The sequence below is a fragment of the Macrosteles quadrilineatus genome, unplaced genomic scaffold, assembly GCF_028750875.1.
Source record: "Macrosteles quadrilineatus isolate MER2022 unplaced genomic scaffold, UCM_ALF_1.0 Scaffold_1__1_contigs__length_201487025, whole genome shotgun sequence".
In the NCBI taxonomy this organism is placed as follows: domain Eukaryota; kingdom Metazoa; phylum Arthropoda; class Insecta; order Hemiptera; family Cicadellidae; genus Macrosteles; species Macrosteles quadrilineatus.
Genome location: NW_026542594.1, coordinates 56,602,762 through 56,613,517, shown reverse-complemented (window position 1 = coordinate 56,613,517; position 10,756 = coordinate 56,602,762). Strand labels below are relative to the sequence as shown.

The 10,756-nt window shown below is 38.2% G+C and overlaps 1 protein-coding gene across 3 annotated transcripts in view; it reads left to right on the top strand.

Annotated features, from left to right (window-relative positions):
* Positions 1 to 4,159: 4,159 nt before the first annotated feature.
* LOC128983159 (protein c-ets-2-B) overlaps positions 4,160 to 10,756 on the top strand; it is a 215,696-nt gene continuing 209,099 nt past the window's right edge. For 2 of the 3 annotated variants that reach the window (XM_054402338.1, XM_054402336.1), the window contains exon 1: positions 4,161 to 4,485. The gene's annotated coding sequence lies outside the window, so the exon portion shown is untranslated. Of the gene's footprint in view, positions 4,486 to 10,756 lie in introns of all 3 variants that reach the window. The other variant, XM_054402337.1, reaches the window with a different exon arrangement.

The following is a 10,756-nucleotide window of genomic DNA, read 5'->3' as shown; positions in this document are numbered from 1 at the left end:
ACAGCTTCGATGTCATGGTGTGTAGAGTAGAGTAGGGTGTCATCAGCAAACACGGCTGTTTGGACATGGTTTGACAATGGCAAATCAGAGGTGTAAATGTTATATAATAGGGGTGAAAGAATTGCTCCCTGTGGGACTCCGGCTTGAATTGGTCTGGCAGTTGATAGGGAGCCATCAATATTAACTGAAAACGTTCTATCTTCAAGGAAGCTTTCAATAATTCTCTGTAGGTAGGAGGGGACTCCGAACTTTCTTAGTTTATACAACAAACCATCGTGCCAAACACGGTCAAAGGCCTGACTTACATCAAGAAAAACTGCAGCAGTATGACATAATAAGCAAATGATATAAATAGTAATACAAAAATAACTTGAAGAACATGAGCTAGTGATTGACCACCGTCAACACTAGCAAACAAAGAGAATTTTGATAACACTTAGCCGAATCTGAATGGTAGGTCCAATATCGTATGTCGCTTCAGTCTGTAAATGGTGTTGTGATTGTCCAATAAATTAAGTGCAAGATGATTTGAATGATTTTCCAATTTTATAATGTATTTTTCACTATATTTTGTAATTTCTTCTTTTACTGTTCGAATTTGAAGATCATTGTGAAGTGTTCTGTTGGTAACAAACCAAGGAGCGTTGACAATTTTACGTAATAATTTTGATTGGTAACGTTGAATAATTTCAATGTTTGAGATACTTGCTGATCCCCAAAGCTGAATACCATAAGTCCAAATTGGTTTTAAAACTGTTTTGTACAGTAACAATTTATTTTGTGTACTGAGTTTTGATTTAGATCCAAGAAGCCAATTAAGTTTAGTTGTTTTTAAATTTAGATGTTGCCTTTTAGTCCAGATATGTGCCTTCCAATTAAGCTTTGCATCTAAGTGCATGCCCATGTATTTTATTTCCGTTACTTGAGGGAGGTGAATATTGTTCATGGATACTGGAGGACATGTAGCCTGATTTAAGGTAAAAGTAATGTGTGCTGATTTATTTTCATTAATTTTGAACCTCCATGTTTTAAACCAATGAGAAATGTCATCCAAGTTTAGCTGTAAATTTGCTGTAGCTTGAGCTGGATTGTCGTGGACAGATAAAATCGCCGTGTCATCCGCAAATGTAGCAACCATAGTGTTTACACTTTCTGGTAGGTCCGATGTATAGAGAATATACAAGTATGGTCCAAGCACGCTTCCTTGGGGGATTCCTGATTCTATAGGGTAAAGTTCAGTTAAGTAATTTTGATGTTTAATTTGGAAAGTTCTGTTGGTAAGATATGATTTTAAAATAGGAAAAACTGAATGGGGTAGTAACTTCTTAATTTTGAATAGTAAGCCAGAGTGCCATACTTTGTCAAATGCCTGACTGACATCAAGGAAAGCAGCAGAACAAAATTGTTTGTTTTCCAAACAGTTTCGAGTTGTATGAACAACCCTATGGACCTGCTCCACGGTGCCATGTCTCCGTCTAAACCCGAATTGGTGTCCTGGAATGACGTCGTCTTCTTCAAAAAGAGCTTGTAGTCTTTTGAGGAACAATTTCTCAAACAACTTGGACACTATAGGCAAGAGACTTATATGTCTGTAGGAAGTGATTTCATGAGGAGGTTTTCCTGGTTTTGGTATAACAATTAATTGGGCTTTCTTAAATTGAGTTGGTATGTGGTCTAGTCTCAATATAGAATTAAAGATAAATGCAATAAAAATCATTCCTTTCCTTGGCAGTTCCTTTAACATTTTCCCAGTGATAGAATCGTAACCAGGAAATTTTTTCGGATTTAGCGATTTGTCAATGGTTGCCTTAATTTCTGTAGGTCTGAATTTTTCCAGAGGAAAGTCAAGTTGAAGTGGAGAGTCCAAGAATTCTATTATTTCTTCTTCATTATTGACCACACCTACATTTGGCTTGAATACATTGGAAAAGTAATCCCCGAAAGCTTTAGATTTTTCTATGTCACTCTTAGCCCAGCTTCCATCCGGTTTACGAATTGGCGGGATTGAAATTTGGGGTGGCTTCAGCCTTTTTGTTACTTTCCATAACGAGTAATCCGTAGCTTCCGTAGCCGACAAAGATTGAGTATATTCTTCAAACCATCGGTTTTTTGTGTCGTACAATAATCTTTTCAAATTCCGTGCTGCTCGGTTAAAGTTGGCCTTATCATTTGGGTTTCTTGAGTTTTACCAAATTCTTCTGAGTCGTCTCTTTTCTGCTATCTTTTTCTTGATATGAATTGGGTTGCCTAGGCCTATTTTCTCTGATTTTTCATGATTAGGTAGAGGTGTGGATTCTTTGGCAGAATTTTGAATACAGTCAACAAAGTGATCAACGACATTTCATACATTTTCAGGACTACGTAGCTGTATGTGTAAATTTAAGTTTTGATTTATAAAATTTCGAAATTGATTCCAGTCCGTGTATTTATTGATAAATACGTCCCCTGGTTCTTTGTGAAATATTTCGGTACTTAAATTTAACATAACTGGTGAATGGTCAGAAGATAGGTCAAGACAAGATTTTACTTCAGTGTAATTTTGGTTAATACCTTTTGAAATAAAAAAGTCTAACAGATCAGGGATTTTTCGCATATCAGTGGGCCAGTAGGTAGGTTCACCAGTTGAAAAATGGGTGAACTGATTGTCATTCATTAATCTTAAAAGCTGTCTGCCTCTGGGTGTAGCCAAACGTGACCCCCATTCTTGATGCTTTGCATTAAAATCACCCCCTGCAATAAATGGTGGAAGCTTGAAGATAATCTTCCTTAAAACATGGTATTTCATAGTGTTTTTTAATCGTGTCCCGAACTAGGATTGTACTGTGAATAATTAAGTTCGTTACAAAATAGACGGATAAGGTGTTTCAAAAATACAAATACGTATTTGTTGAATCTTTACTTTTACTTACTACCATTGACTATTGGATACAGAAGTTAAGTTACTACTCACATAGTACCTATGGAGAAATTATTGTTTTTGTCAACATTTTTGAGTTTCAGTTATGAGTGTAATAATTTTTGTTTTGGGATCCCCTGGAAGTGGTTTTCGAAGTGATGTCTGTGTGTGTGTGTGTGTGTGTCATAAACAAATTTCGGACTAGGCAAACTTTTTCATAACAATTTATATTTGCCTAGTCCGAAGATGACCCGAAATACGTCGAAATGACGGCTTACTATATGAAATGAAGTACTAAATACTATTTAGATCGGTAATTTATAACACACAGGCCACGAACTATTTATACATACATAAACAACGTAAAGCGTAAACAATTCACGATAGTTTGCTCAACACATGTTTTACTCAATGAACCGCGCCCTCGTACCTGCACCCAGGCGAACGACTTGGAAGCGTGACTCCATGTGCAGGCCCGAGGAGCCTAGGGCTAGAGATATAGCCCTGACGCTAACCACTAGACCGCCGAGGCCGATGGCTTCAGTTCGTATTGTTACGGTAATGGCGTTCCCTCAGCTAATAAGAAGCCCACAGCTGTCATCGTAGCCTCTTCTATACCTCCCCTGAGTAAATACCGGCAACTTTTTGTTAGTTTCACACCTTTATGGAATATCAAATTATTATTACATAGAGGTGTGAATTAATTTTATTTGAAGAGATGAAAGAATTATTAAGTAGAAGCTTTCTTTTTTCTTTACAACCTGCAACATCAAGCGATACTCTATGTAGCTTTCTTGCTAAATAAAAGAGGTCTATCACTTGACTGAATGGTCAATGACATTCAGAACTGCGAATGTGTTGAACTAAATAGTTCTAATTCCTATAAATCATTCAAGTAGGGCCGCATACCTAGTAATTACTACATCTATGACGATACGGATACGCTGTCAGAAAACTATTTGAATTATCTTCGCGAAAAAGAGAGATATCACATGTATCACTGCAACATGTGATGATTTCATGTGTGTGCTTTACCTTCTCTCCTATATATTTGCAGAACGTACCGACTATATGAAAGTCCCACCACTACAATCAGCCACAAACTTACATGTTAATAGTTATATGTTTTATAATTATATAAGCAATACAATTTTTTCGCCCCTACAGTTTTATTGTTTGAATAGTGGCTACCCTGCAATCATTCGGTTCTGGGGATCTTTGTTTTTCTTACTCCACAGTCCACCACAATCACAATTCACAATACTCACTGGCGCTGTTGGTGGCTAGATATTAAACGTATTTTGTTTGTTTACTTTACCTTGTTTTCTTGTCTTGTTGAGTACGGTTCGGTTCAACGTTCAGGTTCAACACTACAAAGTGCTACAAACTGCAACAGTCAGAAATTCAAAATTAACTTTTCGGTTTCGGAACAGGTTTTTTGGTGCCTCAAGTGATTTTATTGTGCGTTTCATGTTCACACCTTGTTTATTATATGCTTTAACAGTTCATTATCGAACTTTTGAACGCATCACGTCTATTTGCGAATTTTTAAAGAGAAAAATATCTAACTCAGGCCTATATCTCTTTTGGTAAGTAACTTAAAGTATCTACCCACATTGTGTTTTAAGTTAACTCACAAGGCTAGGGTTATGTTGTTATACTTTATTTTCTTCTATTGGCAGCATTAACTTAATAAAGGCAATATAATTCATAGGCCTATTATACTAGGGAACCTAAAAAGTTAATTATTTCATTTTAGGTAGAAAAATACTCATAATGGTAGTGGTAGACTCAACTCAGGTTCCCCAGCCTAATAACTTAAGTTAGCTCACTGGTTCGTTAACACTGTGCAACTTGTTTTAATAGCCTAACTTAGGCCTAAAATTGTTACATGTACTTAACAAGTTATCATTAACTTTTGTTTAAAAAATAATTTATATAGCCTATAGGCCCAATTTTGGTAAAACTGAACTTATACTACCTACTTATGTTATATTGAACTTTTTTTGCCTTATCTACCTAAATAAGATTATTTTAAGCACTTTTTACCACTAGCACTTTTGGGGGAAACACCTATTTCACCCTGAAAAATGCTAGAAATCAATGAATTTTGGGGCTTGATAATTTTCTTTTTAACATGGTGGGTTTTTTTTTTATTATTAGTCCATTTTAAACACTATTTTGGCAAATGCCGTTTTTACCCAGGAAACCAGGTTTGAAAAATCGTAAAAAACAGTAAAGTAGGCTACCAAAAATTACCCCATTTTTGGGTAAACCAAATTAAATATATAATAAACTAACTTAACCTAACCTAACTTAACCTAACCTAACCTAACCTAGCCCAACCCAAGCTTAGGTTAACAATGTGCCAAAATGACCGATTTTTGGTAAACCCTGGTTATGCTAGGTTAGGTTAGTATTAAGTTATTGACACGTAGTAAAAAGAAGTTGGGTACCTACCTACAGTTTCTTAACTTAGCTATGATAATACCGATTATTAGTAAACCTTCATTCGATGTTTTCACTATCAGCAAGTTTGGACTTGTGTGAACCTGGCAATAACTTGGCAATAAATAGTGCGCGCGCCACAAAAATCTATTGCTGGCCGTTTTGCGGCAAAATACGTCTGCGATGCATATTACCGATGATGCCAACAGATAGAGGACACATTAACGGACACGACAGTATCAACATTATGTACCTAAGGAGTAGTATAAGGGGGGTAAAATCGGCAAAAAGTAGTGCGTGCGCTACAAAAAATCTACTGCTGGCCGTATTGCGGCAAAATACGTCCGCGATGCATATTACCGATGATGCCAACAGATAGAGGACACTTTAACGGACACGACAGTATCAACATTATGTACCTGGGGAGTAGTATAAGGGGGGTAAAATCGGCAAAAAGTAGTGCGCGCGCTACAAAAAATCTATTGCTGGCCGTATTACGGCAAAATACGTCCGCGATGCATATTACCGATGATGCCAACAGATAGAGGACACTTTAACGGACATGACAGTATCAACATTATGTACCTGGGGAGTAGTATAAGGGGGGTAAAATCGGCAAAAAGTAGTGCGCGCGCTACAAAAAATCTATTGCTGGCCGTATTACGGCAAAATACGTCCGCGATGCATATTACCGATGATGCCAACAGATAGAGGACACTTTAACGGACACGACAGTATCAACATTCTGTACCTGGGGAGTAGTATAAGGGGGGTAAAATCGGCAAAAAGTAGTGCGCGCGCTACAAAAAATCTATTGCTGGCCGTATTACGGCAAAATACGTCCGCGATGCATATTACCGATGATGCCAACAGATAGAGGACACTTTAACGGACACGACAGTATCAACATTATGTACCTGGGGAGTAGTATAAGGGGGGTAAAATCGGCAAAAAGTAGTGCGCGCGCTACAAAAAATCTATTGCTGGCCGTATTGCGGCAAAATACATCCGCAATGCATATTACCGATGATGCCAACAGATAGAGGACACTTTAACGGACACGACAGTATCAACATTATGTACCTGGGGAGTAGTATAAGGGGGGTAAAATCAGCAAAAAGTAGTGCGCGCGCTACAAAAAATCTATTGCTGGCCGTATTACGGCAAAATACGTCCGCGATGCATATTACCGATGATGCCAACAGATAGAGGACACTTTAACGGACACGACAGTATCAACATTATGTACCTGGGGAGTAGTATAAGGGGGGTAAAATCGGCAAAAAGTAGTGCGCGCGAACTACTTTTACTATTAGGTACTAGTTGTATTAGTTATTTAATGTACATTTTTTGTGGCGCGATGTGCACTACTGTTTGCCGATTTTACCCCCCTTATACTACTCCCCAGGTACATAATGTTGATTCGGTCGTGTCCGTTAAAGTGTCCTCTATCTGTTGGCATCATCGGTAATATACATCGCGGACGTATTTTGCCGTAATACGGCCAGCAATAGATTTTTGGTGGTGCGCGCACTACTTTTTGCTCATTTTACCCCCCTTAACCTACTCCCCAGGTACATAATGTTGATACTGTCGTGTCCGTTAGAGTGTCCTCTATCTGTTGGCATAATCGATAATATGCATCGCGGACGTATTTTGCCGTAATACGGCCAGCAATAGATTTTTTGTAGCGCGCGCACTACTTTTTGCCGATTTTACCCCCCTTATACTACTCCCCAGGTACATAATATTGATACTGTCGTGTCCGTTAAAGTGTCCTCTATCTGTTGGCATAATCGGTAATATGCATCGCGGACGTATTTTGCCGTAATACGGCCAGCAATAGATTTTTTGTAGCGCGCGCACTACTGTTTGCCGATTTTACCCCCCTTATACTACTCCCCAGGTACATAATGTTGATACTGTCGTGTCCGTTAAAGTGTCCTCTATCTGTTGGCATAATCGGTAATATGCATCGCGGACGTATTTTGCCGTAATACGGCCAGCAATAGATTTTTTGTAGCGCGCACACTACTTTATGCCGATTTTACCCCCCTTATACTACTCCCCAGGTACATAATATTGATACTGTCGTGTCCGTTAAAGTGTCCTCTATCTGTTGGCATAATCGGTAATATGCATCGCGGACGTATTTTGCCGTAATACGGCCAGCAATAGATTTTTGGTGTTGCGCGCACTACTTATTGCTCATTTTACCCCCCTTAACCTACTCCCCAGGTACATAATGTTGATACTGTCGTGTCCGTTAAAGTGTCCTCTATCTGTTGGCATAATCGGTAATATGCATCGCGGACGTATTTTGACGCAAAGCGGCCAGCAATAGATTTTTTCGGGCGCGCGCACTACTTATGGCTGGAGTTATTGCCAGGTTCACACCAATCAAGTTTGGTTGGTTAGGTTAGGTTATGATAGTTTAATTTTACAACTGATAGCCTATAAGTTAGCTGGTAAATATATCTATTACTAAACAATATTTTTAATTTGATAGTTTCAATAGATATTAGCATAAGTTAGTCCAGTTAAGAAATTGTACCCAAAAAGGGCTGCACTTTACTTGACGTCCTACACTCATTCGAATGAAAATATCTTTTTTTTTTTTTTTATTTCAATGGACATTCCATTTTGTTTGATGTGTTACTAAAGATACATTGTACATTTCAAGATGACTAATATTAAATAACAACTGTGAACTGTTGACACTTAGACATAGGCAACAAAATAAATAACAATAATAGGCCTATAGTAATTAACAACAACAATCTAGTAATTAACAACAATAACTTATAGCAAAAACATAACAAAGACGATCGTATTACATAATAACCATAAAGAACAAGGAAAACAGGTATGTTTGGGAGAATAAATATTAGCTTTAATAAGTATAACAGATTATGACTAGAGCAATTATTAAAAACTTTGTTTAATATTTACAAGGAACATGCAGTTTGAATGTGATTTTGAAAAGAAACTAGGAAAAAAAAACATGTGTAAATAATGATTATTACAAACAAGGATATTGAAGATGCAAAAATAAATAAATAAGCTAAACACTCACGCACTATCTGCCTGTTCAGGCGTGTGGCCCTTTAAAGGCGCCACCTAACACAAACACACCATTCACCCACAAATTCCGAATGCGATCCTTTAAAGGCATCGCCAAGCACAACCGCACAAACTCACTTTACCAACACGTATCATCTGGGCTGTCGTTATTGGATGAGGCGTCGCTTTACCGCTCTTCTAAAACTGGCCAGGTTGCTGTTGAAGAAGTCAACACTGGAGGAGACGGTGTTGCCGTGGCGCTGTATTCTGGGCAAGGTACTGTTCTTCTCATAATTGGTGGACTGATGGGCTCTACCAAAGAGTTCAGTTGACCTTGTGCCACTAGGAACGCGAAAATGAATTCCCTCCAGTATCTCAGGACAGTCTATTATTCCGTTGACAAGTTTAAAGAGAAAGATGATATCCTGGAGTTTCCTTCGGGTTTCCAGTGTATCCAACTTCAGCAAACAAGATACCTCATCCATTGGTACAGATCTGTAAGTGAACCCAAGTCTCAAGCCAACCAGGCGTAATAGTCTGTTCTCCACTGACTGCAATGTGGACACTGCCGTTACCTGGTGTGGGGACCATACAATAGATGCATATTCAAGTATGGGTCGCACATAAGCACAGTAAAGCAGCTTTAGCGTGGATGGGTTTGTAAGGTAGTGTGAGGATCTATATATTAGACCTAAGTTCCTGCTGGCTCTGGATGAGACGTTATTGATGTGATTGGTAAAACTTAAAGAAGAGTGCATCAAAATTCCAAGGTCCTTGGCTTCATCCTTTCTCTGAAGACTACAACCACTGAGAGTGTAACTTGTGTTATGTCTAGAACGTGTTCTATGGAAGGACATGTAAAAACATTTTTCTTTGTTAAGCACCATGCAATTTTTGTTACACCACTCTTCAACGGCATCTAGGGCGTCCTGAAGGGAGCTCTCATCGGCTTTGTTCCCAATCTTTGTAAATATTTTCATATCATCAGCAAATAATAGCTGGTTGACTCCTAGGCCCCTGACGATGTCATTAATGAAGGCAATAAAAAGTATTGGACCCAAGTGTGATCCCTGCGGGACCCCCGAAGTAGCATCAATCACTGAAGATTGTGAGGAGGTAAATCTTACAATAAGCTTTCTATTCCTCAGATAGCTTCCGAACCATTGCAGCAGCGATCCGTGGATTCCATAGGACTCAAGTTTCACCAGGAGATGATTGTGGCTAACCTTGTCAAAAGCCTTTGAAAAGTCCAGGTACAGAGCATCGACCTGGAAACCCTCTTTGAAAGCAGCCATTACGAAGGATTCAAATGTGACAAGGTAGTTATGGTTGACTTCCCCGGGACAAAGCCGTGCTGGGAGGGGCTTAAGGCTGGAATTATCACTGGAGATACCCTGGTTAGAATTAGTTTTTCAAAAACCTTAGCGAGCACCGGTTAAATGGCTATGGGTCTGTAGTTTTTAGCATCAGTTTTAGAGCCTGACTTGTGGATAGGAATTATGTAGCTGGACTTGAGGGCAGTTGGGAAGATTCCTTGATGCACAGATTCATCATATATCGATCGATATATCGATTAATCGATTGCTTCATTCGATATATCGTTTGGTTAGTTAGGTAAGGTTAACCTAACCTAACTAACCAAACGATATATCGAATGAAAGAATCAAATGAAAATATCGAATCGAAAAAACCAATCGAATGAGTGTAGGACGTCAAGTAAAGTGCAGCCCCAAAAAGTTTTACATGCGTCTAAAATCATTGATTTCTAGCATTTTTCTTGATTTTCAAACACGATTTTCAGGGTGAAATAGGCGTTTCCCCCAAAAGTGCCAATGGTAAAATGTGCTTAAAATAGTCTAATTTAGGCAGATAAGGCAAAAAAAGTTCAATATAACATAAGTAGTATAAGTTCAGGTTTTCCCTAACTTTTGTTGTACAACCAAGGTTTGATGGACAAAAAGAAATTTGTAACTAGTTACAAAAACATACACATGTGTTTCCATCTGCAGTCATCATGGCGACTACAGATGACGATGTTCTATGTACTTGCTTACACGTATTACATGATATCAAAAGTTTATTTATAAATTAATAACATAACTTCAACTTAACTAGGCATCACAGCTTTTTGTCACTGCTTGGTTCAAATTAACTGTTATAAATTTAAAAAATTAATACTTAGTGCTGTTTACTGTTGGTAAATTTTATAACTTTTTAATGATATTGAATACCGTAGGCCTATCATAGAACCAATTTGTAGGCCTTGAAACAGCTGAAAAAATTCTTAAATTAGGCCTAATTTGAAATCTGAAAACTTAGGTATAAGGGTAACATGGGACACTCCAGAGC